General features: G+C 46.1%; 1 protein-coding gene across 2 annotated transcripts in view; it reads left to right on the top strand.

The window, feature by feature from the left end:
• Positions 1 to 4,272: 4,272 nt before the first annotated feature.
• The window catches only part of GFOD2 (glucose-fructose oxidoreductase domain containing 2), a 51,047-nt gene continuing 34,900 nt past the window's right edge, over positions 4,273 to 20,419 (top strand). Inside the window, exon 1 of one of the 2 annotated variants that reach the window (XM_032283749.1) lies at positions 4,273 to 5,209. The gene's annotated coding sequence lies outside the window, so the exon portion shown is untranslated. The remainder of the gene's footprint in view (positions 5,210 to 20,419) is intronic. The other variant, XM_032283746.1, reaches the window with a different exon arrangement.

The raw sequence follows: 20,419 nt of genomic DNA, 5'->3' as shown, positions 1-20,419 counted from the left end.
CTGTTGTATTTTGACAGAATTATTTTTATTAAAATACACATCCATGAGCAGTTGTGTGTTTGGTCTCTGTTTTGAGTCTTATTGAGGTTGGCACCCCTTCTGTGACACATCCTGTCCTGAATGATTTGGGCCCTTCCCAGCCTATCAAGTGCCCAGGCCCTTGGGTGCCTCCTCAAGGACCCTTGAAACTGTGTATTTGTAAGACCCCAGAGAGGACTGATCCTTAAATCTCAATTCTCTCTTGAAATGACTTTCATCTTAGGCAAGGAAAAAGTAGTAAATTCAACTAAACAGCCTGGGCGCAGTGGCTCACGCCTATAATCTCAACACTTTGGGAGGTGGATCCCTTGAACTCAGGAGTTCAAGAACAGCCTGGGCAACATGGTGGAAACCTGTCTCCACAAAAAATACAAGTTAGCTGGGCATGGTGGCACATTCCTGTGGTTCCAACTATTCAGGAGGCTGAGGTGGGAGGATCACTTGAGCCCAGGAGGTCAAGGATGCAGTGAGCTAAGATCGTGCCACTGCACTCCAGCCTGGGCAACACAGTGAGACCCTGTCTCAAAAAAAAAGAAATTAAAAAAATTCAGCTAAAGAGAGGTAGGCCACAAGAACTTCTCCCCACAAAAATAGGGTATCAAGAATACATTCTAGGACCAGGTCCAGTGGTTCACACCTGTAATCCCAGCACTTTGAGAGGTCGAAGCAGGCAGATACCTGAGGTCAGGAGTTCGAGACTAGTCTGGCCAACATGGTGAAACCCCATCTCTACTAAAAGTACAAAAGCCAGGTGTGGTGCTGGGTACCTGTAATCCCAGCTACTCAAAAGGCTGAGGCAGGAGAATTGCTTGAACCCCAGAGGCAGAGGTTGCAGTGAGCTAAGATCACACCATTGCACTCGACCCTGGTGACAAGAGCAAAACTCCATCCCCCCGACACTGAAAAAGAACGAATGCATTCCAGGGCCAGGTGCAGTGGCTCATGCCTGTAATCCTAGCACTTTGGGAGGCCAAAGCAGGAGGATCGCTTGAACCCAGGAATTTGAGAACAACCTGGGCAACACAGTGAGACCCTGTCTGTAGGGTCCAGCCCTACAGAGTTCTGTGAGTCCGTCCCGATTGGTGGAGAGATGAGAAATTGTAGATATAAAAGGCACAGACATGGAGAGAGAGAAAAGAGAGTTTGGGCCCAGGGGTCCACAGCTACCCAAATCGAGGAGACCAGCAGTGGCTCCGAATGCCAGGACAAACTCTCACTTTTATTGAGTTGCAAATCTGGGGACAGGGTAGGTAGGGTGTGGTCTTGGTGGTCGGAGACTGGGGGCAGGGTGGATGGGGTGTGACAGTGATGGGGTCAAGCACGTCACGTCATTCAGGTAGGGGCTCAGGAATTTCTGGCACCCGAAGTAAGGTAAGAAGCATAATGCATCAGCACTTTTTCCATACTTATCAAGAAAGAACTAAAACATTAAGATTTATATTACTATTACTGATTATCTTTTCTAAGAAAAAAGGAACCAGGTGCAGAAGCAGAACATGAGAATAGACATGGAACGTGACCACCAAAGCACAGCATCACATAGAGACAGTTAACCCCCAGATGTCTACGGGCCTGCCTGACAGTCATCAGGCCTACCACAAGAGCTTGGAGAAGCAGAGTTTTCTCCAAACTTCCCCAAGAAAGAGACGTCTCAGCCATTTTGGACATCTCCTTCTCTAACTGGCTAAATGGGGCGCTTTCACAGCGCTGGCACCGCTGCACAGCTGAGGCGCCCTGCAGCAGCCCTTAGGCGGGCATGACAGAAGGCTTAAAGCATCTTGCCTTAGTGTCATTCATTTCACAATGTCGCCCCAGGTTCACACTTCCAACCTCAGAGGCATTAGTAAAAGAATTAAGATCACCTACGCATAACTAAGATCACATATGAATAACTAATAACTACTACGGTTATATTTCTAGTTACTTTCGTCTTCATTATTTATATGGAAATAGGCTGAGGCCTTTTGCTCCTGCCTTGGTGTTTATGGGGTCTCCCCCCACACCTGTCTCTACAAAAAGTCAAAAAATTGGGCCAGGCGCAGTGGCTCACACCTATAATCCCAGCACTTTGGGAGGCCAAGGCGGGTGGATCACAAGGTCAAAAGATCGAGACCATCCTGGTCAACATGGCGAAACGCCGTCTCTACTAAAAATACAAAAATTAGCTGGGCATGGTGGCGCACGCCTATAGTCTCAGCTACTTGGGAGGCTGAGGCAGGAGAATTGCTTGAACCCAGGAGGCGGAGGTTGCAGTGAGCTGAGATAGCACATTGCACTCCAGCCTGGATAATGAGCAAAACTCCAAAACTCCATCTCAAAAAAAAAAAAAAAAGTCAAAAAATTTAGCTGGGCATGTTGGTGTATGCCTGTGGCCCCACCTCCTTAGGAGGCTGAGGTTGGAGGATTGCTTGAGCCTGGGAGATTTCAGGTTGCAGTGAGCCATGATCATGCCACTGCACTTCAGCCTGGGTGACAAAGCAAGGCCCTGTATAAAAAAAAAAAAAAAAGAATACATTCCAAATATGCTCACCTCAAATACTGCACAAAGTTTTCTGGAGGTACCTCTTCTGCGAGCTTGTTTTTGGTTTTTGGGGTGTCTTATGAGACAAAGTCTTGCTTTGTCTCCCAGGCTGGAGTGCGGTGGCATGATTATGGGTCACTGCTACCTCAACTTTCCAGGCTCAAGTGATCGTCCCACCACAGCCTCCTGAGTAGCTAGTATAGATGTGTGTCACCATGCCTAGCTAATTTTTGTATTTTTTGTAGAGAATTTTCACCATGTTGGCCAGGCTGGTCCCAAATTCCTGGGCTCAAGCAATCCTCCTGCCTTGGCCTCACAAAATACTGGGATTACAGGCATGAGCCACAGTGCTCAGCCTGACCTGACGGGTACTGAAATTAGCTTCCCGCCTCTTGTGTGAGGAACAAGAGCTTGTGTTCAAAATCCTCGCACAGACAGCCCTGTTTACTACCTCTCTCCGAGACTGTTTCCTTATCCTTAAAACATGGTAAATCCTTCTGCCCTGTGGAGGTAGGGGATTATAACAGATATACAGCAGTGCTTGGCGCACAGGGACACACACACGGTACACATGAGCATCCTTCCTCCATAAGGATGCTCACTGGTGTGACTGGCCCACTCCTGCCTCCCCTGCCCCCAAGGCACCAGGGTTTTACGCAGAGGAGGGATACAGTAGATCATGCTGGTGTCCACCTGGAGGTGGTACTGGAGACAGACTGGAGTAAAAGAACCCAGGTAGGAGACTGCAAGGAGAGCAGGTTGAGAAATATTTAGGAGAGAAATGGAGGTACAACAAGATGAGTAACTGAATGTGAGGTAAATAAAAGCAAGAGACAAGGCAAATGTAGACTTTGGTTGGGACTGACGAGATGGATAATGGTACCACAAAATAACACAAAACAGAAGAGAAACGTAGTGGCTAAAAGTCACTGGAATTGGGAGGTTTGCCAAAGGAAAAGGGTTCTTCTTTGGGCCAGTAAGTTAGGAAAACTGTCTTATGGATGTTCACAGTGATCACCACCAGCTAATTAAAAGCTCAAAATCCTGTGTTGAAATGTGTTGCTTAACCCTGCACTTTCCAAACTTAACATTACTATAGACTATCACTCAGTAGAATCTTACAAGACTGTTACTCTATAGAATGCTGTTAGGGAAGAGGGAGCAAAGAGGGAAAGATGTGGGTTTTAGATTAAGCAATAAAGTCCTGATTCTATATAAATAAAGCCAGAGTAGGCTCATTTTCCTCTAGACTAGTGGTTCTCAACTGAGAGTGATTTTGCTCCCAGGGAGACATTTGGCAGTGTCTGGAGATATTTTTGGTAGTCACAACTGGGCTTGGGGTGCTACTGGCATCTAGTGGGTAGAGCCAGGGATGCTGCCAAACATCCTACAATGCAGACTGCTCCCCCCACCTCTGCCCAACAAAGAATGATCAGGTCCAAAATGTCAATAGTGCCACTGTTGAGAAATCTTATTCAAGAGTGGAACTCTGAACAATGACTAAGAAACAGATCAAACACAGGCGCAGTTCGACTCTGCCTCCCTTCGGCCTGGCTCTTCAGGATCCAGGAAAGGAGGAGATAAAAACCCCATCAAAAGAGGAGGGATTTACAGGTTACAACTTCTCATGACTCTGGGAGCCTTCCATGCTCACAGAGGTGGTAGAAGTCCTGCCTCCTCCGCTCAAAGCAGGGATAGCTCTGCTGCTAGTTACCATATCTCAGTAGGAACTGCCTCATGCTTAGTTAGGTAAGCTGACATATTCTGTCATCACAGGCTGCTCTGGAATGATGGCTGGGAGACCATCCTAATGCCAGCTGAGTGGGGATCTAGATACTCAGCAGGAGGGTCAGACAAGAAGGGACAGGGGCTCCCCATGCAGATGCAAACCCCAATCACATTTCCCACACAGTCAGTTTTGTACTAAGGTCTACCCATTTCCTTACTCTAGCGGACAGTCTGCTATTCACTTTGTTGGGCAGCATAGGCTTCAGTAAAGAGGCCAAGGGGACTGAGGTCACAGTACTGAAGAAAGAACACTGATATTTAAGGAACAACCAAAAAACATCCAGAGGAAGAAGAGCCCAGACAGGCACCTGAGAAACCGGAAAAACGAGTCACTGGGAGTCAGGGAGCTAGGATGTCCGACGAATTCAAGAGAACTGGCCTTCTGCAGATATGTCGTTATCCAACACGAAAAACCGTCTTTCACTCCAGGACAACCAAGGCTAATCACAACTCGTAAAACCTGGTTCTTGACGCCAGTCGGCGGACTGGAGAGAAGCCAAGCTTGGGAAACCGCGGGCTCTGCCGCCTTTGCCGCCGGAAATGAACAACCTAAGCCTCCCTGCCAGGCTTCCTAAGTCCCGCCCCCAACGAGCCAGCATGCGCAGTTCCCCGCCACGGCCCCTCCCAGCGCAGGCCCACCCCCGTTACAGAGCAGGCGCAGTCCTCCTGCCATCCCGCCCCTCCCTTTCCAGAGCCCACCGTTCCTTAGAAACCAGGCTGCGCGTTCCCGGTGGCGGCGGGCTGGACTCCGGGGCCCGCGCATCCCAGTCAACCTCCCTGAAGGCAGATACGTGGCCGCCGAGACCCCTTTGGACCCATGGTCTCCAGTGCGGCGCGCGGTGGGCGATGCCAGCGTGCCAGGTGAGAGGCGGCCGTCGGCGGCGGGTGAAGGCGAAGGAGGGCATGGCGCGGCTGGGACCCGGAGCCGGCAGGGCCTCCTCTGCGGCCCGGCGCCGAAGGTCGGAGGCGTGGACCCTCAGAGCCGGGGCTGGAGGGGGCTCGTTCCGACTGCCTGCAGGCGTGCGGAGTGGAGGGTCGCCTTGGGGTTCGCCCTTTCCACCTCAGAAATAGTACCCACAGGTTTGGTCGTAGAATTGTAGGATTTGGGATCCTGGAAGAACCTGAGACATAACCCATCCTTTTACCAGATGCAGAAACCTAGTCTCCCACGCCCTGTGGAGAGCCGACCTCCTGCTATGTGTGGAGGGACGCTTTGTGGATGAGAATGTGTGAGGTGTAGAAGCTTCAGACAAAGGGCTCTTAGGGTAGCTGGTTCATCCCCTTTCAGAATGAGACGGGACTTCTGAGGGAGAAATCTTTAAGAAAGGGGTATTCAGTTGACAGGTGGAAGAAGGGACACCCCAGAAGATGCGAGTGGCGTAGGCCACGTCTCGATGGCCCTGGCCTACCTCTGTAGCTCTGGAAGGAAGCAGATGGACTTGAGACAAAAGGTGAAGTGAGGTATTCCCATCAAGGCCCTATCACACTTAAAAAGTGAGGGAGGAGGAGTGGCAGGGACATGAGGGCTTGGGAATGAATGGTTGTGTGAAGAGTTTACCCTCCAGACTACAGGACCATCTAAAGAACAAGGCAGGGTAGAAGAGTTGAAAGCTGCACTGAATAGGCGTCAAGGAAGCTTATTTAACAGTCTTATTTATGTTCATTGTTTCCAGAATGTCATCCTGAGGGCAAGAAAGTGGATGCCTTTTTAAATGTCCAGAAAGAACTGGGGCAGGGCACCACCTTTGTAATCTATGGAGGCCCAAAAGCCTCTAAAGGAATAGCCCTAGTGTCTGGCCCTTAAGTTGAAGGGAACAGCATTTAATTTAGAAAAGGAAGGCCGGGCGCAGTGGCTCAGGCCTGTAATCCCAGCACTGTGGGAGGCCGAGGCGGGTGGATCACGAGGTCAAGAGATCGAGACCATCCTGGTCAACATAGTGAAACCCCGTCTCTACTAAAAATACAAAAAATTAGCTGGGCATGGTGGCGCGTGCCTGTAATCCCAGCGACTCAGGAGGCTGGGGCAGGAGAATTGCCTGAACCCGGGAGGCTGGAGTGCAATGGCGCGATCTCGGCTCACCGCAACCTCCGCCTCCCGGGTAAAAGCGAAACTCCGTCTCAAAAAAAAAAAAAAAGAAAGAAAGAAAGAAAGAAAAGGAAGACACTTAAAGTTATTGTGATATGGAGCAATATAGAGAAGATGGTTGTCTTTGAATCGGGGAAGCTAGATTCATTCTTGATAAGAAACTTATTTCCTTCTGAAAAGCTACACCAGAGAACAAAAGAGTTTTAAGGCCATCTATTTTACAGAAAACAGGAAAAAATTAACTGCTTTGGGATTGGGAGTTTAGAGAACCTGCCTGGACCAAGAGAGGAAAATTTTCAACAGACACTTTTGTGGGTCGAATCCTTATTTCACAGATAAAGATTCTGTTGTGAGAGGTGTTCTCTTACCACCTGGTTTTCCTATTTTTCCTATGGAATAATCATTGGTTTGGGTCTAATTCTTTATTTTTATTTTTTATTTTTATTTTTGAGACAGAGTCTCATTCTGTCACTGAAGCTGGAGTGCAGTGGTGGGATCTCGGTTCACTGCAACCTCTGCCTCCCAAGTTCAAGCGATTCTCCAGACTCAGCCTTCCGAGTAGCTGGGACTACAGGCATGCACCACCATGCCCAGCAAATTTTTACATGTTTAGTAGAGAAGGGGTTTCACCATGTTGGCCAGGTTGGTCTCAGACTCCTGACTTCAGGTGACCTGCCTACCTTGGCCTTCCAAAATGCTGGGATTACAGGTGTGAGACACCATGCCCAGACCTCATTATTATTTTTATTTGCTAGGGCAGTTGATATTCAATTTCTATAGTAACCCTAGAACCCAATGGTAGTAGAACTAGCAATTTTTTTAAAAGCATCCCCTGACCCAAAACTTAAAAAGTAGAAGTATGTGATTTTTAAAAAATGGTCCCTGATTCTAATTATCAAAGTCAGTTAGTCCCTAGCTTGATAAAAACTAATTTTCTATTTACATGTGACTTTGCAGCAGGTTTTTCCCCTTGCCCTGATAAGAAGATAGCGTGGAAGTATAATAATGTTAACAGGTGAAATCAGTATAAAGAAGAAAGTTTTGGGCCGGGCACGGTGACTCATGCCTATAATCCTAGCACTTCTGAGAGGCCGAGGTGGGTGGGTCACCTGAAGTCAGGAGATTGAGACCAGCCTCACCAACATAGTGAAAACCCATCTCTACTAAAAATACAAAATTAGCTGGGCATGGTGGTGGGTGCCTGTAATCCCAGCTACTTGGGAGGCTGAGGCAGGAGAATTGCTTGAACCTGGGAGGCAGAGGTTGCTGGGAGCCGAGATGGCACCATTGCACTCCAGCCTGGACAAGAGCTAAACTCCATTCAAAACAGAAAAAGAAAAAGAAAACTTTGTCTTGGGTTCATAAAAATTTAGCGCCATACCATAACTATGGGTATTGTGGCTGTGCTTTTTACTGACTTTTCTTGCACCTGGGGGTTATTTTATATAAATACCTCAGGAGATATAATGGGGCATTACCAGAAGCAGATGTAACCTGTGGGGAAAATCTTTACTGTTAACCAAATTCTGTCAGAAAGGCTTCATGAAAATCACTGGGTCCTGTGCAGAAGCCTTCATTGCTTTCAGGTTGACCCAGAGGAACGTAAGACAAGTAGGCTAAATCAAGGTAAAATAGAAGTGAGCAGTTGCCATCTGTGGAACTGGATGGAGTGGGGGAGGGTGTTTTGAACATGGGCACAAACACTTTCTTGAGTGAGCATTTGGAGGGGATACTGCTTAAATACGGCTGCAGCATGCCCTGTGGATTTGTGTGCATTTTCTGAGCTCCAATCAGAAAAACACTTGTTTTCAGAGAAGGGTAGACTTACAAAGGACTCTCAAAAGTTCTAGTTGCTACGACAGTGAAACCTTTGACAAATAATTACTTCTATGCCATTTTCTGTAGCAGCTGAGGGCAGTTATCATATCTGGCCTGCAATAAAGTAATCAACAGTGTTTGACAGGCCAACCACGAGGAAACCCTACCAGATAAACCAGCAATGCTAACAGAACCTACTTTCAGTGAACTGATTTTCTAGTTTTCCCATAAGAGGAGAAATGGAATGGGGATGCAATGTCATCTGATGTTAGAAGTTGAAATGCAGAGGCTGCTGTTCAGAGAACACAGGAATCAGAGAGACATAGAAACAGGAAAAGTCAGGCCGGGTGTGGTGGCTCACGCCTGTAATCCAAGCACTTTGGAGGCCAAGGCGGGCGGATCACCTGAGGTCGGGAGTTCAAAACCAGCCTCACCAACATGGTGAAACCCCGTCTTTTAAAAAAAAAAAAAGAAAGAAAGAAAGAAACAGGAAAAGTACCTTTCTGATGCCTGAAAAGTCATTCATGCATATTTATTTGTAAATATTTATTCATTTTTGAGACAAGGTCTTGCTCTCTCACCAAGGCTGGAGTACAGTGGCATGATCATAGCTCACTGCAGCCTCTAACTCCTAGGCTTAAGTGACCCTCCCACTTCAACCTCCTGAGTAGCTGGAACCACAGATGCATGCCACCACACCCAGCTAATTAAAAAAAAATTTTTTTTGTAGAGATGGGGGTCTCTGTAATGGGAGTCCAATTCTAGAACAAATCCACAATTGGAATTAGAGTACATCTAGGAAAAAATGGAATTGGAGATTTTGCTATTTTCAAGAACTTGTATACAGTATAATAATGGAACTTTTCCTTCTTATATTCAAAAGTAGTAGATTAATATTAGCAAACTTAAAAGTAAACTTAAATTTGGAGTCTAAAAGTTCTTATTGAAAATTTAAATGGCAGGTGTTTTTAAAAAGTGAGAATGAAAGCTACTTGAAAAGCTTGGGCTCATAAAGTCAGAATGATAACAGATACTGAGAAAAACATGAAAGCCGTAAGAGTTTCCTACACTCTAACATCCACTTGTAAATTAGACATTGGGTCAGGAATGAGCTCACTAAAGTACCTTGTCTTCAAAGATAAAGAAAATGAAAGTTTTCTCTCATGGTGATATGAATAAACATTTAGAAAATATGAATTAGAGCCGGGCTAATCCCAGCACTTTGGGAGGCTGAGGCCAGCGGATCACATGGTCAGGAGATTGAGACCAGCCTGGCTAAAGTGGTGAAACCCCGTCTCTACTAAAAATACAAAAAATTTGCCAGGTGTGGTGGCACATGCCTATAGTCCCCTCTACTTGGGAGGCTGAGGCAGGAGAATCGCTTGAACCTGGGAGGTAGAGGTTGCAGGGAGCCAAGATTACGCCATTGCACTCCAGCCTAGGCTACAGAGCAAGACTCCGTCTCAAAAAAAAAAAAAAAAAAAAAAAAAAGGAGTTGCAAGTAGTGTTTTTGTCCTAGGTACTGTCATTTCTCAAGGTAGCCAGTGATAAAATGTATATACTCTTTGGGACCCTGGATAGTCTTCAAATTGATGCGAACATAGCTCACTCTTTCTCTGCCACCTCTCAAAGTCATTCCCAAGAGCTTCTGTAAAGGTTTCTATCAGTCCTCTATAATCAAGGATTCTGAATGAAGGCAGTGAGAAATGGCAACTGAGTACTCAGTGTGTTCTTCCTTTCTGGCCTGGGATAACTGTGCTACTCTCAAATTGTCGGCTCTCAATTTCTCATGAGAAGAAATAACCCAAAATAGAATCCAAAACACTTCTACTTGGCTTTGAGATTTTACTGTATCACTTTATAACCTCAAAATCTTTATTATTTTACTTAGGATGATAACCTTAGGCAAATTGTGAAATTTCTGGGTCATATATATATATTTTTTTGATACAGTGTTTCTCTCTGTCGCCCAGGCTGGAGTGTAGTGGCATGATCCCAGCTTACTGCAATGTCTACCTCCTGGGTTCAAGCGATTCTTGTGCCTCAGCCTCCCGAGTAGCTGGGATTTTGTATTTTAGATGTGGTGTTTCATCATGTTGGCCAGGCTGGTCTTGAACTCCAGGCCTGAAGTGATCTGCTCACCTCGGCCTTCCAAACTGCTGGAATTACAAGTGGGAGCAACCCTGCCCGGCCTCTGGACAATAATTTCTTAATAACAGGAAGCAAAATGAAAATGTCATAAGTGTATAACAGTAGAGAATGAAAATCTAGTTCATATGGTCAGTGGCTGTGATATTGTGAAATATATATTTGGTCTTTTGTCTCTGTTTCCTGGCATGAAATTTCAATAGGTTGGTGCAAAAGCAGTTGCGGTTTTTGCCATTACTTTGTGAAACCGCAATTGCTTTTGCACCAACCATAATCCCTGGAATTTCCTGAGTGATGGTTTTTCATATGCTAATGAGTTGACTGGTGGCTGGCAGCTCCTGGGTAGTTTCAGGATGGGGACTGGTCACAGGAAACATAAAAGCATGATTAGAGGTAGGATTTTTAGCCCCACTCCCCAACCTTTGAGGAGGAAAGCTGGACTGAAGGTTAAGTTGATCATCAATGGCCAATGGCTTCATCAATCATGCCTAGTTAATGAAGGGGCATGAAACACAGCAGGGTCATGAAATCTCCAAGCCTCTTCCCCCATACCTCGCCCTATGCACCTTCTTCATCTCTATCCTTTGTAATATTCTTTATAATAAACCGGTAAATAGAAGTGTTTCCCAGAGTTCTGTGAAATAAACCGGTAAATAGAAGTGTTTCCCAGAGTTCTGTGAGCTGCTCTAGCAAATTAGTTGAACTGAAGGAGGGAGTCATAGGATCCCCAATCTGTAGCCCATCAGGCAGAGGCACAGGTGAAACAGCCTGGGGCTTTTGATGGCATTGGAAGTGGGGGAGGGGAAGTCTGTGGGACTGAGCCCTCTACCTGTGGGATCTGATGGCAATTCTTCCAGTGTCAGAATTGACTGCAGAATTGCTTGCTTCCTTGGTGGGTGAGGAGAAACCGCCACACATTTGGTCATCTGTGTCGATTGTTGTGGTGTGAAAGCAGAGGAAAACAATTTGAGTTTGTCTTGCCACTTTCACAATTGACCTATCTATTTGAGATAGATATGGATATCTGTTGAAGATAGATGGAGTCTTGCTCTGTTACCCAGGCTGGAGTGCAGTGGTGTGATCTTGGTTCACTGCAACCCCCTCCTTCTGGGTTCAAGTGATTCTCCTGCCTCAGGCGCCCAAGTAGCTGGGATTATAGGCGCGTGCCACCACACCTAGCTGATTTTCATATCTTTAGTAGAGACAGGATTTCTTCGTGTTGGTCAGGCTGCTCTTGAACTCCTGACCTCTGGTCATCCACCTGCCTTAGCCTCCCAAAGTGCTGGGATTACAGGCATGAGCCACCACGCGTGACCCATGCTGTCTTTTGTGTCCTTTTGATATGCCCCCATAATTCATTGAGTACTTTCTTACCTTTAGCAAAACAAGACATTCCAGGTTCATCTTGTATTTTGCCTGTCCCAGCCCTGGTACTACCTGTTTTTCTGAAAAGTCCTGGTTGCTTTTGGGGTGCCGCTTCTCCTAGGACCTTTCAGAGGACAGACGCTAGGGAATATATATATATATGTGTGTGTGTGTGTATGTGTGTGTGTGTGTGTATATATATATATATGTATATACATGTACACACACACACACATTTATGTGTGTGTTTTTCTGTCTGTACATATTGACTAATGAATTGCATCGGTACCTCCAGTTGCAATGCAATACCATAGGGTTCCTCCTCCTTTTCTCCCTATGTTTGTAACTCACTCAGGGACTGCAGGTGCACACCACCATGCTACTCAGGAGGATAAGGCAGGAGAATCGCTTGAATCCAGGAGGCAGAGGTTGCAGTGAACTGAGATTGCGCCACTGCGCTCCAGCCTGGGCAACACAGTGAGACTCCTAAAAAAACAAACATGCAGTGGCAACAAAATGCATCCAATTTACATGCATCAATAAATTAATCACAATACATGAACAACACAAGTTTCAAACAGTACTAAAGTCGTATTGCATTTATTATAGTACTTGTACTCCTAATAGAGATGGGTCTATATTTTAAAAAGTAAACTCTCTTAAAATTTTTTTTGCTGGTATAAATGAGGATATAAACTCATCTTTTGAGAGACTTCACCCTCTGTCACTATTAAAATTGGTATGTGAGTGGAGAGAATGATGGCAGGGACTACCAGTGAACCAAACAGTAATAAGGTTACCTGAATAATGAGTGTGTGTGTGTGTGTGTGTGTGTGTGTGTGTGTGTGTGTGTAATTGAAAGTTTATACATTCCTGGGCACAGTGGCTCATGCCTGTAATCTCGGCACTTTTGGAGGATGAGGCGGGAGGATCACTTGAGGTCAGAAGTTCGAGATGAGCCTGGCAACATGGTGAAATCCCATCTCTACTAAAAATACAAAAATTAGCCGGGTGTGGTGGTGGGTGCTTGTAATCCCAGCTTCATGGGAGGCTGAGGACTACACTCCAACCTGGGCAACACTCCATCTCAAAAAAAAAAGTGGGGGGGAACTATAAAGATCTTAAATGTCCCCCCCCACCCTGCCCCACCTTAAAAAAAAAAAAAAGGTCTTAAATGTTGCTTTCTAAGACTATTTCTCGTTGACAGGTAGTTTTGACCTTTAGGGTAGGGTTTCTTTGGTGGTGCTTGATGGACAGCAAGTATATTGTAGGATGTGCCATGTGGCTAGTTGTTTCTCTGGCAGGGTGGCTCCTGTAGGAAATTATTCTTTCTGAAAGGCCCTTGTGGGGGTGACTCTGGGAGCACGTGAGATTGTGTAATTGTCCTTCCAGGCATCCTCTGATTGTCAGGGAGAAGGGGGATGGAAGAGAAGTCAGTCATACTTCCGGTTACTTTTCAGCCTTTTGCATTTATATTCCTGAACTCACATTCAGAAGCTCACGGAGCACAGCTTGTATCTTGGAGCAATGGGAAAGATGATTTAACAGTATTACTTATTTAATGTTATTTTCAAAATAAAACACTATAAGTCAATGACTGTTTTAGTTCTCTTAGCCCTGGGCTTGCTCCTGTTCATGGTAGTTGTTTTTTCTTTTCCTTTTTTGAGACGGAGTTTTGCTCTTGTTGCCCAGGCTAGAGTGCAATGATGCAATCTCAGCTCACTGTAACCTCCACCTCCAGGTTCAAGCGATTCTCCTGTCTCAGCCTCCCAAGTAACTGGGATTACAGGCGCATGCCACCACACCCGGCTAATTTTTGTATTTTTAGTACAGACAGGTTTCATCATATTGGTCAGGCTGGTCTCAAACTCCTGATCTCAGGTGATCCACCTGCCTCGGCCTCCCAAAAGTGCTGGGATTACAGACGTGAGCCATTGCGCCTGGCCTCATGGTGGTTTTTTGAGACAGTGTCGCTTCGTTGCCCAGGCTAGAGTGCAGTGGTGGGATCTCAACTCACTGCAACCTCCACATCCTGGGTTCAAGCGATTCTCATGCCTCAGCCACCGGAGTAGTTAGGACTATAGACAACACTTAGCCTCTCAAAGTGCTGGAATTACAGGCATGAGCCACCGTGCCTGGCCTGGTATTTCTTTTAAAATTATTTTCTTTGCTTCTCTTTCATTCAGTGTTTAATACCCCTAATAGGCTAAATACTTTTCAAAGAACATTTAGGCTGCCTCGGTGGCTTACACCTGTAATCCCAGCACTTTGGGAGGCCAAGGCAGGTAGATATTGCCTGAGCTCAGGAGTTTAAGACCAGCCTGAGCAACATGGTGAAACCTCATCTCTACCCAAAATAAAAAAATTAGCCAGGTGTGGTTGTGCATGCCTGTAATCCCAGCTACTTAGGAGGCTGAAGCATGAGAATTACTTGAAACTGGTAGATAGAGGTTGCAGTGAGCTGAGATCGTGCCACTGCACTCCAGCCTGGGCTCACGTCTGTAATCCCAGCACTTTGGGAGGCCGAAGCAGGTGGATCACCTGAGATCAGGAGTTTGAGACCAGCCTGACCAATATGGTGAAACCCCGTCTGTACTAAAAATACATAAATTAGCCGGGCGTGGTGACATGCGCCTGTAATCCCAGCTTCTTGGGAGGCTGAGACAGGAGAATCGCTTGAACCTGGAGGTGAAGGTTACAGTGAGCTGAGATTGCATCATTGCACTCTAGCCTGGGCAACAAGAGTAAAACTCCGTCTCAAAAAAAAAAAGAAAAAAAAATTTTGACACATTTAAGTAATTTTCAAATTATCCAGGAATGCTACCTATTTTGGTAGCATTCCAAATGCTCCCAATGCTACCTATTCATACCTTGCAGTGTGAATTTCCAGAGACTTGTTATCTGTTTAATACTACAGATGCTCCTTTACTTAAAATGAAGCCCATAAACACATGATAGGTTGAAAATGTCATCCGTCAAAAATGCATTTGATATACCTAAGCCAGCAAACATCATAGCTTAGCCTAGCCTATCTTACCAGAATACTTACATTAGCCTATAGTTGGGCAGAATCATCTGGCAACACAATACACTATAGAGTATCATATCAGCTGTTGCCCTCATGGTTGCTTGGCTGACTGGGAGTCACTGCTGCCTAGTATTGCTTATGGCTAGCCTGGGAAAAGATCAAAATTCAAAGTACTGTTTCTACTGAATGCATATTGCTTTTACATCATTATAAAGTTGAAAAATGTAATTCAAACCATCCTAAATTGGGGACTATCTCTATATAAAATCCAGTTTCGGTCCTGAAATAGCTTAGAGTCTCAATAGGGAGACAAGACATCATTTAAACAATAACAATCAGAAAATACTAAAATGAATGGCTATTTTCAGATAGGCATATCTCATATATACCCTATATTTTATATCTGTTCCCCTTCATTACATCTTAGGAGGGTGCTGTGGCAAAGACTGTCCTGAGATTTGATTATTTTACGTATCCCATTTAGCAGCTATCCAGAAGATTGTTAACTCACAAACTCAACATGGTCATGGCCCAGCTGGTAAGCAGTTTTCTGCATACAAGTAGGTGGTACTTGTGAAGGGCTCTGGACCTTCCCTGTCCTGGGGGAACTACTTAACCTCCCAGTGACCAGGGGCTATGTAACACAGAGAACACCTGTCAGGGTCACTGTGCTCTTGAGTACCCTGAAATGCAGAAGGAAGGCAGATGGGTGACCCAAAGTGTCTTTTGCTACCACTGAAATAGCAAGTACTTTTCTCAGGAACAGAGCAGTCATATCTATATAGAAGGTAGAAAACACAAGAAAACCAGTCAATTAGATTTGCACATTGAAAAATGTTTAGCATAATTAAATACCCTCTTCTTGGGACCACCAGTAACATACCTCTCTAAGGTTGGCTATTTCATGTGCATCACGGACAAGTGTGCTTTACCTCAGTGATTCAAAGGTAAAGGCAGAGTCTTGGTTTACGTGCTTGCTACAGGGAGAGGTCTCTGAACACTCACTATTATGTTCTTCAGTCACATCAGTCCTTTGTATTTGTCTGAGGGTAGCAAGAAATGGAAACTGTAAGCTCCAGGGACCTGGACTGTTTGGATCACACTTGTGTGTACCAACTCCTGGCATAATGCTCGATTCAGGTGGCATTTAAAAATATTAGGGAATAGCCAGGCGCGGTGGCTCAAGCCTGTAATCCCAGCACTTTGGGAGGCCGAGGCGGGTGGATCACGAGGTCAAGAGATCAAGACCATCCTGGTCAACATGGTGAAACCCCGTCTCTACTAAAAATACAAAACATTAGCTGGGCATGGTGGTGCGTGCCTGTAATCCCAGCTACTCAGGAGGCTGAGGCAGGAGAATTGCCTGAACCCAGGAGGCGGAGGTTGCGGTGAGCCGAGATTGCGCCATTGCACTCCAGCCTGGGTAACAAGAGTGAAACTCTGTCTCAAAAAAAAAAAAAAAAAAATATTAGGGAATAGCTGGGTGCAGTGGCTCATGCCTGTAATCCCAGTACTTTGGGATACCAGGGCAGGCTGATCACTTGAGATCAGACGTTTAGGACCAGCCTGGCCAACATGGTGAAACACTGTCTCTACTAAAAATACAAAAATTAGCCGGGCGTGGTGACAGGTGCCTGTAATCCCAGCTACTTGAGATACTGAGGCAGGAGAATCCCTTGAACCCAGGAGATGGTGGTAATTTCAGCTACTTGAGAGGCTGAACCCAGGAGCCTGTAATCCCAGCTACTTGAGATGCTGAGACAGGAGAATTGCTTAAACATTGAGCCAAGACCGTGCCACTGCCCTCTAGCCTGGGCGACAGAGCAAGACTCTGTCTAAATTAGGGAATGAATGAGGAAAGCACTCTGGTGACTGGATAATGTGCCGTTAAAAGGAGTCGGGGAGTGCAGGAGGAGGTTCCTGTTTGAGAAGAAAGAGAAATTCAGGTTGGGAGATGATAGTAGGTCACTCTGGTAGAGATTTCCAGTAGACACTCACGCCTGTAATCCCAGCACTTTCGGAGGCCGAGGCGGGTGGATCACGAGGTCAAGAAATCGAGACCATCCTGGTCAACATGGTGAAACCCCGTCTCTACTAAAAATACAAAAAACATTAGCTGGGCATGGTGGCGCGTGCCTGTAATCCCAGCTACTCAGGAGGTTGAGGCAGGAGAATTGCCTGAACCCAGGAGGCGGAGGTTGCGGTAAGCTGAGATCGTGCCATTGCACTCCAGCCTGGGTAGAAAGAGTGAAACCCCGTCTAAAAAAAAAAAAAAAAAAAAAAGTACAGAACCAGGAAGCCGGGTGCAGTGGCCCACGCCTGTAATCCCAGCACTTTGGGAAGCCGAGGTGGATGGATCACAAGATCAAGAGATCAAGACCATCCTAGTAAACAATAAGGTGAAACAATAAGGCGAACAAGGTGAAATGCCGTCTCTACTAAAAATACAAAAATTAGCCGGGCATGTTGGCACACACTTGTAGTCCCAGCTACTTGGGAGGCTGAGGCAGGAGAATTACTTAAACCCTGGAGGCAGAGGTTGCAGTGAGCCAAGATCGCACCACTGTACTCTATCTAGCCTGGGTGACAGAGTGAGACTCCATCTAAAAAAAGTAAAATTAAATAAATAAATAAAGACCTAATATAGCCAGTAGATAAGTACTTTGCCTGTGTTAATAACTAGCTGAGGCTGGGTGCAGTGGCTCACACCTGTAATCCCAGCCCTTTGGGAGGCCGAGGTGGGCAGATCACCTGAAGTCAGGAATTCGAGACCAGTCTGGCCAACATGGCGAAACCCCATCTCTACTGAAAATACAAAAATTAGCTGGGCATGGTGGTGCATGTCTGTAATCCCAGCTACTTGAGAGGCTGAGGCAGGAAAATCACTTGAACCCGGGAGGTGGAGGTTGTAGTGAGCCGAACTTGCACCAGTGCACTCCAGCCTGAGCAACAAGAACAAACTCCATCTCCAAAAAAAAAAAAAACTAGCTGAAGCTTTTAAAACCTCATAGTGATCCAGATACTTTGGTGGGTATTAAATTTACTTCTCCTTTATGGTCCAATTTATCTGACCCTTTTGTACATTGGGTAGTTATTCTTCATAGGATAGATCATTAACCTGTCATTAGTGTCCTTCCTGGGATGCTGTGTGGTGTAAGGTAGGATGAGGAGCTGGCGTCTCTGGCCAGGGCTTGGACTGTTCCTGATGACATGGTAGCTGCCTAGCAGTTTACTGCCATATCAACTTGTAGAGCTGGAGGGATAGCATTTCTTTCTTTTGCTTTCCTTCCTTTTTTTTTTTTTTTTTTTTGAGACAGTCTTATCCGTTGCCCAGGCTGGAGTGCAGGGGCACAAGCTTGGCTCACAGAAACCTCCACCTCCCAGGTTCAAGCGATTCTCCTGCCTTGTGTCCTGAGTAGCTGGGATCATAGGCATGCCCCACTATGCCCAGCCAATTATTATTATTATTGTATTTTTAGTAAAGATAGGGTTTGGCCGGGCGCGGTGGCTCACGCCTGTAATCCCAGCACTTTGGGAGGCCGAGGCGGGTGGATCACGAGGTCAAGAGATCAAGACCATCCTGGTCAACATGGTGAAACCCCGCCTCTACTAAAAATACAAAAAATCAGCTGGGCATGGTGGCGCGTGCCTGTAATCCCAGCTACTCAGGAGGCCGAGGCAGGAGAATTGCCTGAACCCAGGAGGCGGAGGTTGCGGTGAGCCGAGATCGCGCCATTGCACTCCAGCCTGGGTAACAAGAGCGAAACTCCGTCTCAGGAAAAAAAAAAAAAAGATACGGTTTCTCCATGTTGGCCAGGCTGGTCTGAAACTGCTGGCCTCAGGTGATCCACATGCCTTGGCCTCCCAAAGTGCTGGGATTACAGGCATGAGCCACCATGCCCGGCCTGTATGCCCATTTTTCAACCATTACTCAGCACCTACTCCATGTCAGGCACTGTGCTCTGTCCTGGTGACAGCAGCATGTGGGACAAGCAAAGTCCTGCCATCAGGACAGACACTAAATAGGTGAGCCGGTGAAATGTGCTGAGTCTTTGAAAGCCAAAGCCCAGGTTGCTGTGGGGACTGTGAATAGAAAATCACTTAACCAGCTGAGACACAGCTTCTCTGAAGAAATGATGTTTAAGTGGAGACCTAACAGATGTCCTAAGAAGGAGTTAACCTAGGGGAGTCAGAAAAGGTTGTCCCAGGCAGAGCAAACAGCATGGACCATAATTTCTGAGCAGAATTGAAAGGGTCAGGTATGGTAGCTTCTAGCCTGACAAATGCAGTCATAGGGGAAAGATGAAGAAGGGCCCCACCCACACTGGGGAGATGCATTGTGAGCCCCATCAAGGAATTTGGGCTTTATCCTACAGGCTCTTAAGGGTTGGGGGAGAAAATGGTCAGGACTAGGAGAGAGACATCAGGATGCCCAGTTGATGGGATGGAGGGATGGACTGGCCATGGGCACAAGGAGGCTCCAGTGCAGCCATAGTGGTTCCTTATGAACTGGTCAGGTTTGAGTCACTCTCATTTATTTGGGTCCATTATCACTTGCCTTCCCTTCACATTTGTCTGTTGGCATTTGACTCAATATGGCCTTTAGGTTCTAGGTCACTGTGGTCCTGCAAGGCTCACTCAACACAATATACTTCTCTGGTAAGAGGGAGGAAACTTGACTACAAGGGGACTGAGGTGATGGATAGGCCTGGGTCATGCCATGTGGAGGAGGCGTGATGGTTAGAGAGACAGTTCTATGTGAGAGCACCCTCTTGACAGATCATGATGTAGTGGAAGACAGAGCAGCAGCTCATCTTCCTAACTCCAAGTATCAGGCAGAACTATTATGATGCTTGTTTCCTTTCCTGAACCCTCAAACCAGATTCTGTTCCAAACTACTTAGGCTAGTGACATAAGCAATCTCTTTATTACATTTTTAAGCATATCCCAAGAGCCTACTGAATTATGTATGTATGGTTTTGATGAGCTCAGTATATATGTTTTAGTTTATTGACTGCAGGAACTAGCTCTGAAATCTTTCATTCTTTCAGCAAATATTTATTGAGCACTAACTATGTATCAGACCTTGTTTTAGGCACTGGGGATATAGCAGTGAACAAAACAGACAAAAAATTCTGTCTTCAAGGAGCATACATTCTAGAAAGGATGGTGGGAAGAGACAAACAATGGAAAAATAAACCTGTTTCTTTTTTTTTTTTTGAGATGGAGGCTCACTCTGTCACCCAGGCTGGAGTGCAGTGGTGTGATCTCGGCTCACTGCAACCTTCACCTCCCAGGTTCAAGCATTTCTCCCGTCTTTGCCTCCCAAGTTGCTGGGACTATAGGCACTTGCCCCCACACCCAGCTAATTTTTATATTTTTAGTAGAGACGGAGTGTCACCATTTTGGCCAGGATGATCTTGATCTCTTGACCTCGTGATCCGCCTCCCTTGGCCTCCCAAAGTGCTGGGATTACAGGTGTGAGCCACTGCGCCTGGCCAAATAAGCCTGTTTCTGAAAAGACAGCATTGAAGTAGAAACCTGAAAGAGAGAGAGAGAGAAAGCCAAGTGGATGTCTGCACAGTAGAGGACAGTGCAAGTGCAAAGACCCTGAGGCAGGATGTAC

Source organism: Sapajus apella, unplaced genomic scaffold, assembly GCF_009761245.1.
Source record: "Sapajus apella isolate SASKATOON/1434 unplaced genomic scaffold, GSC_monkey_1.0 scaffold15, whole genome shotgun sequence".
Taxonomy (NCBI): domain Eukaryota; kingdom Metazoa; phylum Chordata; class Mammalia; order Primates; family Cebidae; genus Sapajus; species Sapajus apella.
Note: the sequence above shows the minus strand (reverse complement) of the source record. Positions and strands in the feature narration are given on the sequence as shown.